The sequence below is a fragment of the Siniperca chuatsi genome, linkage group LG2 (genome assembly GCF_020085105.1).
Source record: "Siniperca chuatsi isolate FFG_IHB_CAS linkage group LG2, ASM2008510v1, whole genome shotgun sequence".
NCBI classification, from domain to species: domain Eukaryota; kingdom Metazoa; phylum Chordata; class Actinopteri; order Centrarchiformes; family Sinipercidae; genus Siniperca; species Siniperca chuatsi.
The window spans coordinates 29,426,464-29,438,230 of NC_058043.1; the positions used below are offsets into that span (position 1 = coordinate 29,426,464).

The 11,767-nt window shown below is 41.8% G+C and overlaps 1 pseudogene; it reads left to right on the top strand.

The window, feature by feature from the left end:
* Positions 1-749: 749 nt before the first annotated feature.
* Positions 750-10,885, top strand: LOC122865217 (annotated as a pseudogene).
* The last annotated feature ends 882 nt before the right edge of the window (positions 10,886-11,767 follow it).

Below are 11,767 nucleotides of genomic sequence, written 5' to 3' on the forward strand. Positions count from 1 at the left end.
TGTACAAAAACTTAGAAGTTATGCAGATCAGGGCACAATCAAAGCATGTGAATCAGAGTAGCTAGAAATCATTTACATCTGTTACAAGTGAAATCTAAATTTGGATATATTTTGGATGATTTAGCTTTTGTTAAATGAACACAATGTACAGTCTTAAATTGCATAAGCCCATGTCTACTACAGGGAGAGGAGTCGTACATGTTCAAGGATTGCTTTCAGAATCAGAATCAGAAATACTTTATTGATCCCCGAGGGAAACTGTTTTGTTACCGCAGCTCACTATCGTGAGTCTCATTTAAAAGTGGATGGCCCAAATATTGGCCCAATGCCATAACACATAAGAGTTTGTAAGTCCTGGAGATCATACCCTTAGTTTCTGTCAATAAAAATAAAAATGTCTTAAATGATTACTGCCATCATTAATTATGTCATAAATGTGTGTACATATAGATTAAAAAAACAAAAATGTCACTTTCTCGCCTCATAACCAAGGTACATTACACAGAAGAATGCAGACATGTATCTAGTAGTTGAGGCTAACAGATGTTTGATGGAGCCAGTCATGTCATCCACATTTTATGATGGAAGTCCTTAGCATTATATGAAAACATTTCATCATCTAATCACTACTGTTTAATGTAATTATTTGTTTAAAGGTTTAATGGATCCCAGAACAGAACATTGGGCCACCCTGCCTTTCAAAGCTGCTAACATTAAAGTATTTCATTAGTCTGCGATTTTTTTGTTGTTCTGTAATTGCCTTAATTGCCTTGTAATTGTCCTATGATAAAAATCAGAGAGAGCCTCCCCTTCATACACTTTTCTGATTCTTATAGGAAATGACAGTACATTTCTGGGTAAAACCACTACTGATTGCATGACTCAAGTCAAGTCAAATATCTTTATTGTCATTGCATAAAACAACAAACAGCAAAGCATCTCCCTGTAAAATATAAAAGAAAAGTATAATAAAATAGAGAAATAGCGAGAGGTAGTTGCTAAGAATAAATAGATATTAAAAAACATTTATTTACACAATAAAATAGAATGCCAAACACACAAAGTTATCAATAATAAGTGCAAATTATTCGGCTGCAAAGTAGTGCATGTAGTGCAAACATGATTCAGAGTTCAAAGTTCTTGACAAGGGTTGTGACTCAGTTTCAGATAAAGACAGTTAATATCGTATTAATCAATAACCATGTTAAACAGCATGTCATTACATTTAAACTGAAATATTTGAAACCCCCAGACTGACTTGAACTAATTTTATTTAATATAGGTTAATTATTTCCAGCAAGCACAATATAAAGGAAGTTTCTAGTCATTATATGTCCACAGCAGTAATATATGGGAGCCAACTCGGGCTGGCCAGTGATGATAAGGAGTCTGTTGAAACTAGCAAGTCATAGTGAGACAGGGATGACTTTTGACTTCTCAGTGATTACACACTGTAGTGTCAGGCTTGAGTTTCCTTCTGGCAACTTCCAACTTTTCCAGAGCACTTTATCCTGAAATACATTACACACAATGCTGCTATCTGCAGCAGGAGTAAAAGGAAACTGCCTGGTCTTTCAAATGAGGGTTATATTAGTGTCAATTTAAAGTATAATTACAAAAGTCTTAGTTTTCTACAGACAGATTACACCATCTATACATGTGAGAACACCAACACCACACACACACATGATAATGAACATGAACATACAGTGATAATATCAAGTGGGATTTGTTGGGTCTCTGTAATTAATATTATAAAGAGTACGGTCTAGACCTGCTCTATAGGAAAAGTGCTATGAGATAACTTCTGTTATGAATTGGCGCTATATAAATAAAATAAAATTGAATCCACACACAATTTTGTCACAAATTCCTGCTAACAGCAAATGATTTTCTGTTGTTGATTTGGCTAATACACTTTTCTCCATTACAGTACATAAAGGCTCCCAATATTGGTTTGCATTTGCTTTTAAAGATATAATGTATACATTCACCATGTTAACAGTAGGTTAACTGCGGGTCTTCTGCATAATTACAAAGGTCTTAGTTTTCTACAGACAGATTTAAAGGAAAACCTGGAAGGTTTAACATTGCCAGGTGGAAGTGCACTTCTCCAGTATGTTGATATGTCTACCATCAGAGCAGGCCTGCAAGACAGACACACTAGCAAATAATGGTCACAAAACTAGTCTAAGCAAATTACAATGGGTTCAATAGCAGATGACCTTTCTGGGACATGTGATCATAGCAGAAGGCAAAACTCTCTCTCCCAAGCTTATAGCTGCCATTCAAGTTATTCCAAAACCACTAACTGAAAAGTAAGTTGTGATCTTTCTAGCAATGATGATATATGACTGATGACATTCTGTCATAATTGGATCCCAAATTATGCAAAGACAGAAGCTCCATTGTCCAGTATTATTCATGGTAAAGGACTGACTGCACACCAAAAGGTAACATGGACTGACCCACTGCTTTTGTTTACCTGAAAATAGCATTGCATTGACTAATGACCTTCACACCGACTGTTGATGACTTCAGTTTTGTTACAGGAACACTGAGGTAAACCATAGACTGTATTAAAACATGGATGTAGTCTCCATGATGTCACCCAGAGGTTTCTGAAGAGCGTTGGCTGCATTTTATTAGTAGTTCCACTTCCCGTCATTCACTTCCCTTCAGCCCTTGGTATTACGTAACAGCATACGTCACACAGAGGCCACTTGGAGAGCAGAGAAAAAGTGGGCTGGGGAGGAGCGGGGGATTTAAATGGAATGCACCCGCCTTTGTACACTTTCAGCCCAAACTATCATGGATCGACTGCCATTTGTAGACTTAGGGCTATACTGCTTTTTACAAATCATCAGAAATACTTGCAGACGCATTTCAATGAGGTGAAGGCATCTTCTGCGGATAATTGCAATATGTAGGCACTTAATAATTAGCTGCATCAGTTTCTGATTTAGACATTTCTGTTTGTGATCTGTATCATGATTATAATAACTATTATTGCTACAGGTTTATGATATCTTGCAAAACAGCAATATTTCCATGTGTTTACAGATAATGTTGGGAATAAAGAAATCACACAAGCTGAACAACAATCCAAGTAAATATTAACTGTGATTAGTTTTTCAGTAAAATATCAAGCTATCAATGAGATTTTCTTAAGAAACTATCTGCTAACTAGGCAACCAGAGTTTTATGTACATTACTGCCACTTAACCATGGATGTATTTTCTTGCACCAAATGCATAACTGCAATGCACTGTGGGTGATATAACGTTACACCTCTGAGTGACCATCGCTGTTGACTCTCTCCCTCAGCCCTCTGAGGGTCGATCTCACCAAGTTCTCTTCAGTTTTCAGACAAGTGGAACGACACCTATGATGGCGGCGGGGATTCCCCCGAGGGCAAGTAGCAGGGGGAAGTCAACAAGGGCATGTTGAAGGACTAATGAAACGCAGCTGTTGTGAAGCCCAAAGAGGGCGTCGCCGGCCGTTGCCATCTTGGCAGTGCGTCACTCAGCCCATCCATCCACTCCTGGATTACCAAAAATGGGCAAAGAGGTGGAGCGTGGGTGGAGATGAGGTGCCTGGTTGCTGGAACGCGCCCACCTAGCTTGAAGTTACCAAGCTAGCTAAGGATAAGAAACTAGACTATATGCTATTCTGTGTTGCTAGGCAGCTAACCCTGTAGTATGCGGTTGGCAGTCTACGGATGGTAACCAGTCGTGGTTCAAGTCAAGTCAAGTCAAGTCAAGTCTGCTTTATTGTCAATTCTTCCACACGTACATTACATACATACAGAGAATCGAAATTGCGTTACTCTCAGACCCCTGGTGCATACAGATAACACTAACAGTAGAGCCTAAAATCTAGATCAAATATAAAATATAAGCTAAAACTATACAATAAGGGAATACAAAAAAAGAGACATAATAAAAAATAAAATAAAATAAAAATAGGTTGACTAAAAGCAGCGCAAGGCACATGGCAGATAAAGTGCAAACCAGTGAACAGACAGTGCAGATAAAAAGATAGAAAAATAGCTTATTCAGTCTGATTAAGGTGACAAAGAGCTTATTTTAATTAAACTGACTGAGGTTGTAGAATGGCGTCAGTTCCATGGTGAATGAGGTAGTGAGCAGACCAATGCTACACAAAGTGACTGGTGCATGACATCGTATGTCAGTGGAAGGTCCTGGGGATGTGGGATCTGGGGGGGGTTCATAGTTCAGTGGTGCCTGGGGCAGAAGAGGGACAGGGGGGCAAGTTTGGGAGCGAGTTCAGCTTCCTGACAGCCTGATGGATGAAGCTGTCCTTCAGTCTGTTGGTCCTGGCCTGGAGACTCCGCAGTCTCCTCCCTGATGGCAGCAGACTGAAGAAGCTGTCTGACGGGTGTGTGGGATCACCTGCAATGCAGAGGGCTTTGCGAGTGAGACGTGTTCCATAAATGTCCTGGAGGGAGGGGAGAGAGACACCAATGATCTTCTCAGCTGCTCTCACTGTGCGTTGCAGAGTCTTCCGGCAGGACGCGTTGCAGGCGCCATACCACACAGTGATGCAGCTAGTCAGAATGCTCTCGATGGTGCCTCTGTAGAAGGTGTACATGATGGGGGGTGGGGCTGTGGCTCTTGAGGTAAGTTAACCTGAAATTATACAACAAAACTTGAAATAATTATTTATCTGTTATTGAGATTATACTACACAAAATTTAAAATGCCTCAACATTTTTTAAATATATAATTATGGTAATTTGCAACACTAGATTTTGTCGAGACCTACACTAAATTGGCCAGTGTTACTGTTAATTAGCATAACATTTACTTAATACATGTCTAATGAACAATTTGAAGCAAATCAATTAACCTGAATTTAGATTTTTACATAACTTTAGTTGCAAGTCATTTATTTGGATGTCACTTGATCATAACGTTACTAAGTTAACGTTAATAAGCCAATGTTAAGTGACCTTGTTGCATAACCATAATTATTATTGCCTGCTTTTTTCACCTATTAAGGAATTATACCAACAAGAAATTAAAAAATCTGCAGTTCGATTCTAAGCGTCGGTGCATAATGGCTTACAGAAAGATTGTAATTCCCCACACCGCGATTTCGATTTTGATTTGTGTACTGTTACCGACAGCGCTGTGCGAGATTTGACTGTTGAGAAAGAAAGCCACTTTTATATTTATTACAAGATGTTTATTTCTTTCAGTCCTTGTTGAGGTCATGGCCACCTGTGATGGCTTGCCTGCTACACACAGCATAAACTGTAAGTACCAGTCTTGGCTACTTGACTTTAGACAGCTGATTGTACATTGTCTGTCTTCAAAGGACAACAACAAAAAAAGTTTTTTGAAGACATAAGACATAAAGGCATCTATATTTTGAAGTTTTGCTCCCTTGTTCCATTTTCTGCTGCATATGTGACATAATAGTATTGTAAACATGAAAAACTGAGCCACCCTTTATATTTTTCATTATCTGGAGCATTTATTACACAAATTTATTTTCCTCACTGACACTGTTACAACCTGGGCGGCTGTGGCTTGGTGGTTGAGCGGGTCGGCGGTTTGATCCCGGCTTCCCCCAGCCCACATGTTGAAGTGTCCTTGGGCAAGACACTGTACCCCAAATCACTCCTGAGGGCCTTCGGTGTGTGAATGATTAGTTACTTTGATGAGCAGTTCTGCCATCAGTGTATGAATGTGTGTGAATGGGGTGAATGTGATATGTAGTGTGTGAAGCGCTTTGAGTAGTCAGAAAGACTTGAAAGGCGCTATACAAGTACAGTCCATTTACCATTACCTCCGCTCTTCCTCATTCCTACAATCCCACCCTTTATCCCCCCTGGACTCTGCAGCTGTCTGGGCATAGCTGTTACCTCTTGCACAGGCCCAGTCTGTTGGTTACTTTTACATTTATAGTTTTAAATATTGTCCACCTTTTTGTTTTGTCCTTTTATTTAAAAAAGACATGGTTCACATTTGAATAAATTACATTTATATTTGCACTCCTTTTGTCTTTACTACTTAGTGAAAATGTTAGATTTCACATTTTAATCTGACTTACTGTACCTGCACACTGAGTAGTTATGACTCCCCCTAGGAGGTATCATTATTTGCGATATTGCAAACTCTGAGAAGGTCTTCCTCAGGCAAATACACAGGTAATGTGAGGCTTATATAGTGATGCAAAATGAAACATAATCAGCTGATCGAATGCACCTGTGGCAAATAGGTGCATTCGATCAGTTGATTTTTCTTTTGCCTCACCATACAGCATAAGCCTCACAATACCTGTGCAATACCCACAAGACCTTCTCAGTTTAACAAATTAAAATCATGTCTTGCATTCATGAAAACATCAGTTTTAAAGGTTGCAAATTTACAAGTTGTTTTGTTTGACTTAAGTACACTTGAAATAAGTGAAAAGATGTGTAATAGTAATTATAATTATAGAACCTATGGATAATAACTCAGTGTAAAATCTTAATGTCTTGTGAAACAAGTGATGCCTTCAACCTCTTTACTGTGGAATACACATCACATTGGCCTAGGCGTTGTTGCCCATAAGCCATGACAAAAACAGGAAAAGACACAAAATGCCAATAAATACAAGTTATTTATTGTAGTAAAGGAAGAAAACTGAACTGTAACTTATATGAGGTGTGTTAGTGAAGTAGTAGCAGTAGTGTTCATGTGGATGATAAGATAATACAAAATAAAACATTTTGAAATTTAAATTTACATTATGGTGAAATAGTGTGAATCTTAATTGAAAATATAGTTGCGTGTGTTGAATATTGCTGTGTGTTTTAAAAAGCAATGTTGAGAATCGCAATGTTGGTGGATTTGTGAAATTGAGCAGTGTAATGTTGGGTTGTTCTCATGGACATGAGTGACTGGGAAGACGTGCCACGCCTCTTAGGTAGGTTACTTACGAAGATATTGTGTGTTAACATTTAGTGATGAGCCGGTTGCATCTCGGCCTCCTCCTGTTGTTTTGACATTAGAAGAATGTGTAGCTGCGTGTGAGAAGACACTAGCAGGATTAGGAAAGTTGTGGATTGTGCAGTTTATGGTTTTAATCTTAAACTACATTGGTTTGGGTTGTATGATCTATTTGAAAAATACTAAAAGGACACCTGAAGGTGTATGTGTACAAACATAATGGGAGATTAGCCTATGAGTTTGGGCCAGTTAAAAGCACATGTGATACAAAAGCTAGAGGGAAAAGTAGGTAAAAAAGACAAGGGACAGACAAAGAAATCAGTGGAAAAGTTGTGGGAGAAATGGGAGAGACAAGGTCTCCTCACCAGCAACCAGGAAGCTGAGCTGCCCAGCCTTCAAGTGATCATGTGCATGGTGACTGCAGCAGCTGCAAATCATTGAGAAGCCCTTTGTGATTGGGAGACAGCAGGAAGCCATAAATGAAGATTGGCATATAGGAGACTGGAAAAAGCTAGAGACAGAGATGTGACCACCACAGCCATTTGTGCAATAATGACAGCATCAGGCAAGAGCCAGGGGAAGGCAAAAAAAATAAAAATAAAATAGGAGGGGTCAGCAGCAGCCTCAGCAACAGCAACTGTGCTGCCAGTTTCCCCATCAGCACCTCCAGAGAAAGGGGATCCGCCCAGCCAACTATACCCCTCCCTACCGGAAATGGACCCTCGGACAACTCGGACATTGGGCCAGAGACTGCCCTAGAGGAGGAGGGGGTTCCCAAGCTCTGCAACAACAACAAGGCCAATTTCATCCCAGAGGAGGAAGGGGAGGGCCATAAGGAGGAGGCCCCCGGCTGCCATTTCCGGCCCAGATGCCAGCCTCAGCTTGGGATTCACAGGACTACTGAAGGGGCCTGGGGACTAACGCAGGCCAGTTCTTCGCACCTATGACAGAACCAATGGTGGCTTGTGATATCAATGGCAAGACTTACTTGTTAATGGCGGACACTGGAGCCACTTACTCCTGTATAAACCAGCCACAGTCCAACAAATGCTAGCTTTTTTAGGCCTGACAGGGTATAGGCGTAACCATGTTCCAGCGTATGTGGAGCTCACACAACCCCTGCAAGACATGATGGCGGAGGTGGGAAATCGCACCCTCACTGGCCACTTGTCATGGACCCAACCAGCTGAAGAGGCTTTCACCCTCACGAAACAAGCACTGGCACAAGCTGCCGCTCAGACATCACCTGACTACACAAAACCCTTCCATCTTGATGTTTCTGAAAAAGCTGGAGTAGTTAATGCTGTGCTTTTCCAGAAAAAGGAGGGAGAAAGAAGAGTGCTAATGTACCACAGCTTCAAACTGGATAATATGGAAACAGGACAAGCAGGATGTACAAGGTACTTGGCAGCATTGGCAAAAGCAATCACAAAAACAAGCCACATAGTAATGTGCCACGAATTGAAAGTGAACACTGATCATGGAGTAGTGGCATTTTTGGGATCAAGTGCATTCACCTTCTCCACAGCAAGAAAAACAAAAATTTCAGACATTCTGCTGCAACCACATGTCACATACCACACTGAAGGTGTGAACATGGCAAGTAGACTGGCGCAAAACTGTGCAGAGCGGATCTGGAAACAGAACCTCTTCAAAACCCAGAAGTGGTCCTGTTCACAGATGGATGCTGCTACAGGACAGACAGTGGAAATGTGGCCTCCTATGATGTAGTAAAACAGGATCCACACACAAAGACGCATCTCACAGTAGACCAAGGTCTCATACCACAACCAGCCTCAGCACAACTGGCTGAAATAGTGGCCTTAACAAGAGCCCTGGAGTTGTCTGAAGGAAAAAGAGTGAACATCTACACAGACTCAGCCTGTGGACATGGAGCTGTACATGTGGATGGACCGCAGTGGGTCAGAAGGAACTTCCTGACTACAGCCAACACTCCAGTAAAGCACCAAGCACAGCTAGAAAAACTGGTAAGAGCAGTACTACTACCTGCAGCTGTGGCTGTGATGAAATGCAAAGGACACCAGAAACTAGACACCAGCATAGCTGAAGGAAATGATGCTGCAGACTTAGCGGCCAAGAAGGCGGGAGGATACACACCAAGACAGATGTCTGTCACTGTTGAACAACTACCAGAACTAACAGAGAAAGACATCATTGACATGCAAGAACAAGCAGGAGTATATGAGCAAAGTGAATGGCATCGGAAAGGAGCAACAAAGAAGGAAGGCCTGTGGAGAGCTCATGATGGAACATGACAGCAATAGTGGAAAACTATGTGACAGGCTGCTACACTTGCAATGGACACAACCCTAAGCAGGCATACAAGTGCCCAAAGGGAAGGTTTCCAGTACCAGAAGCACCATTCCAAGACATCCCGATCGACTTTACCGATATGGGTGTGGAAAACAGAATAAAGGCTACCGTTACTTGCTGGTGATGGTGGACAGATTCACCAAGTGGGTAGAGGCAATACCATGCAAGAAAGAGTCAGCAGATGTAGTAGTAAAATGGTTGAAAAATGAGCTAATAACAAGATATGGGGTCCCACGTAGTGTACGCTCAGATACGACTCACATTTCAGTAACAAACAGCTGGGGGAGGTGGAAAAAGAACTGGGAATAACATAGATTTGGAGCAGTGTATCATCCTGTGTTGCAAAGTTTGGTGGAAAGAGCCAACCAGACTCTGAAAAGAAAGATCGTTAAAATCTGTTTTGGCACAAAGCTCAGTTGGGTGGATGCACTGCCTTTGGAGCTTATGTCCATGAGAACCTCCCCAGGGGCCAAGACACACTTGACACCCCATGAGTTGCTGACAGGTAGGCCAATGCCAGGGCCACCCAGGGAGGGAGTTCATATGCCCCCTCTGGATGTCTGGCAGATTGACTGTGATGAATACACGACTGCACTGACTAACTTGTCCCGAGTTTTGTGTAAACAGATACAGCTGGCTTAACCCAAAGCAACCATCACTGAGACTCCAGCAGTACAGGTAGGGGATTGGGTACGAGTGAAAGTTCACAAGAGAAAGTGGACTGATCCCAGGTGGACAGGACCTTATGAAGTGGCTGAGTGTACCTCCCACGCAGTCCAGGTAAAAAGAAAAACTGGAGCAATTTGGCACCACCTGACACATTGTGTACCAGCCCCACCACCCTCACGCACATTAGCGGAGGTTAGAACTGAATTGGCTGAACACAAGTAAGGGCTCTAAAAGATAAAACTAAGAACTTGACCCAAAGAGTTGAGAAGCCCTAACTGTCATGGCCGATCCTAGGGGTCGACCGTGGCACCCTTTTCACCACCTTTAGATATGCTGTTGGCAGAAAGGGGCAGAGTCTGCAAAATGTTTGGGGACTTCTGCTGTACATTCATTCCCAATAATACTGCCCCTGATGGAAGCATCACCAGGGCTCTAGCTGGCCTTACTTCCCTGTCTGAAGAGTTTGCTGAAAATTCAGGCATCAACGATCCGTTTAGTAATTGGGATCATTATTTTGGTAAATATAAGGCCCTATCCATGTCACAAATTATTTCCATTGCTTGTTTCGCAGCCATTTTAGTGTGCTGTGGCTGTTGCTGCATCCCCTGCTTACGTGCATTGATCAACCATCTCATTACCACTGCCCTTACCAAAGAGAAAGACCCTCCGCCTTACCAAATGCCCCTGTTAGGTGAAGCTTTGGAGTCAGATAAGGAAGAAGAGTTCCAGAGGGTACAGGTAGACGGGGAAGGGGGTTGTAGTGTGTAGTTGCACCATTTTGATTGAGTTTACACCTTAAAAGGTGTAAATGGAGGGATTTCTGAGAATTAATAATTTAAATGAAGGTTGCTTGCCTATTATATTAATACCATGTTGAAACTTTTGTACACACATACACACACACACACACAGGGCATGAGGCTTAACAATTCAAAGTGTTGTCCTGCAGACTTGCTGACTGCAGGGAAAAGTTGATTAGCTGTTGCAAACAGGCTTACATTTATACAAAGAAACAGGGATATCAAAAAGAACATCATGTACTGAGAACACTTTGTATTGTAATGACCATGAGAGGAAAAGTATCAGTTTTGGGGAATGAAGCAGACACTTTAGCAACTTACAAATGGAGGAAGTGTAGGATTCCTCCACTAGGGCGCTGTTTCCACACGAAGTGTGGAATCGTGTGGCAAGAGGCTGGGACCAGCCTGTGCACCACCGAAGGGAGAGCTAAGTCTAAACCACAGCTCCTCCCCACCTCTGTAGAAACCTATCAGATAGTTGTACATTCTCATTTAAAACTCTGTGTAATGTTAAGAATAGCATTCTTTTTTAGGATGATGACTACAGATTAACAGCTTGCTGACTGTGGTTTTCTGAATAGAATAGATCCTTGTACAAGATGCTTTTAATCCTCCACTGCTTTAATAAATGCCAAATTAAGGAATAGCTTCTCTCCAGACTTTTCTTTTGCAAATAAACGAATGCGCTGACAGATACTGCAATCAGCTCTCTGGCACCTCAAAAGACAACATGGGTAGACACAGTTACTAACAAAGCACACACACAAATAGACTAAGCAGGAGCCGTCCCACATCCTAATACTACTAATCTAACCTTAGGTAACTCAGGAACTTCCCCCAGCAGTCCAGCTACCTGTCTTCACCTCCGGCAGCACTAACTGGCATGTGAACGGCACCTGCCCCAAGCAACAAGTGCTCTGCTAGGCTCGACTTCAGCTCTCTCCCTTTCAACTCTTCGTAGTCCGTCCCTCTAGTCCTCATCAGGCACAGGTGCAGCCACTT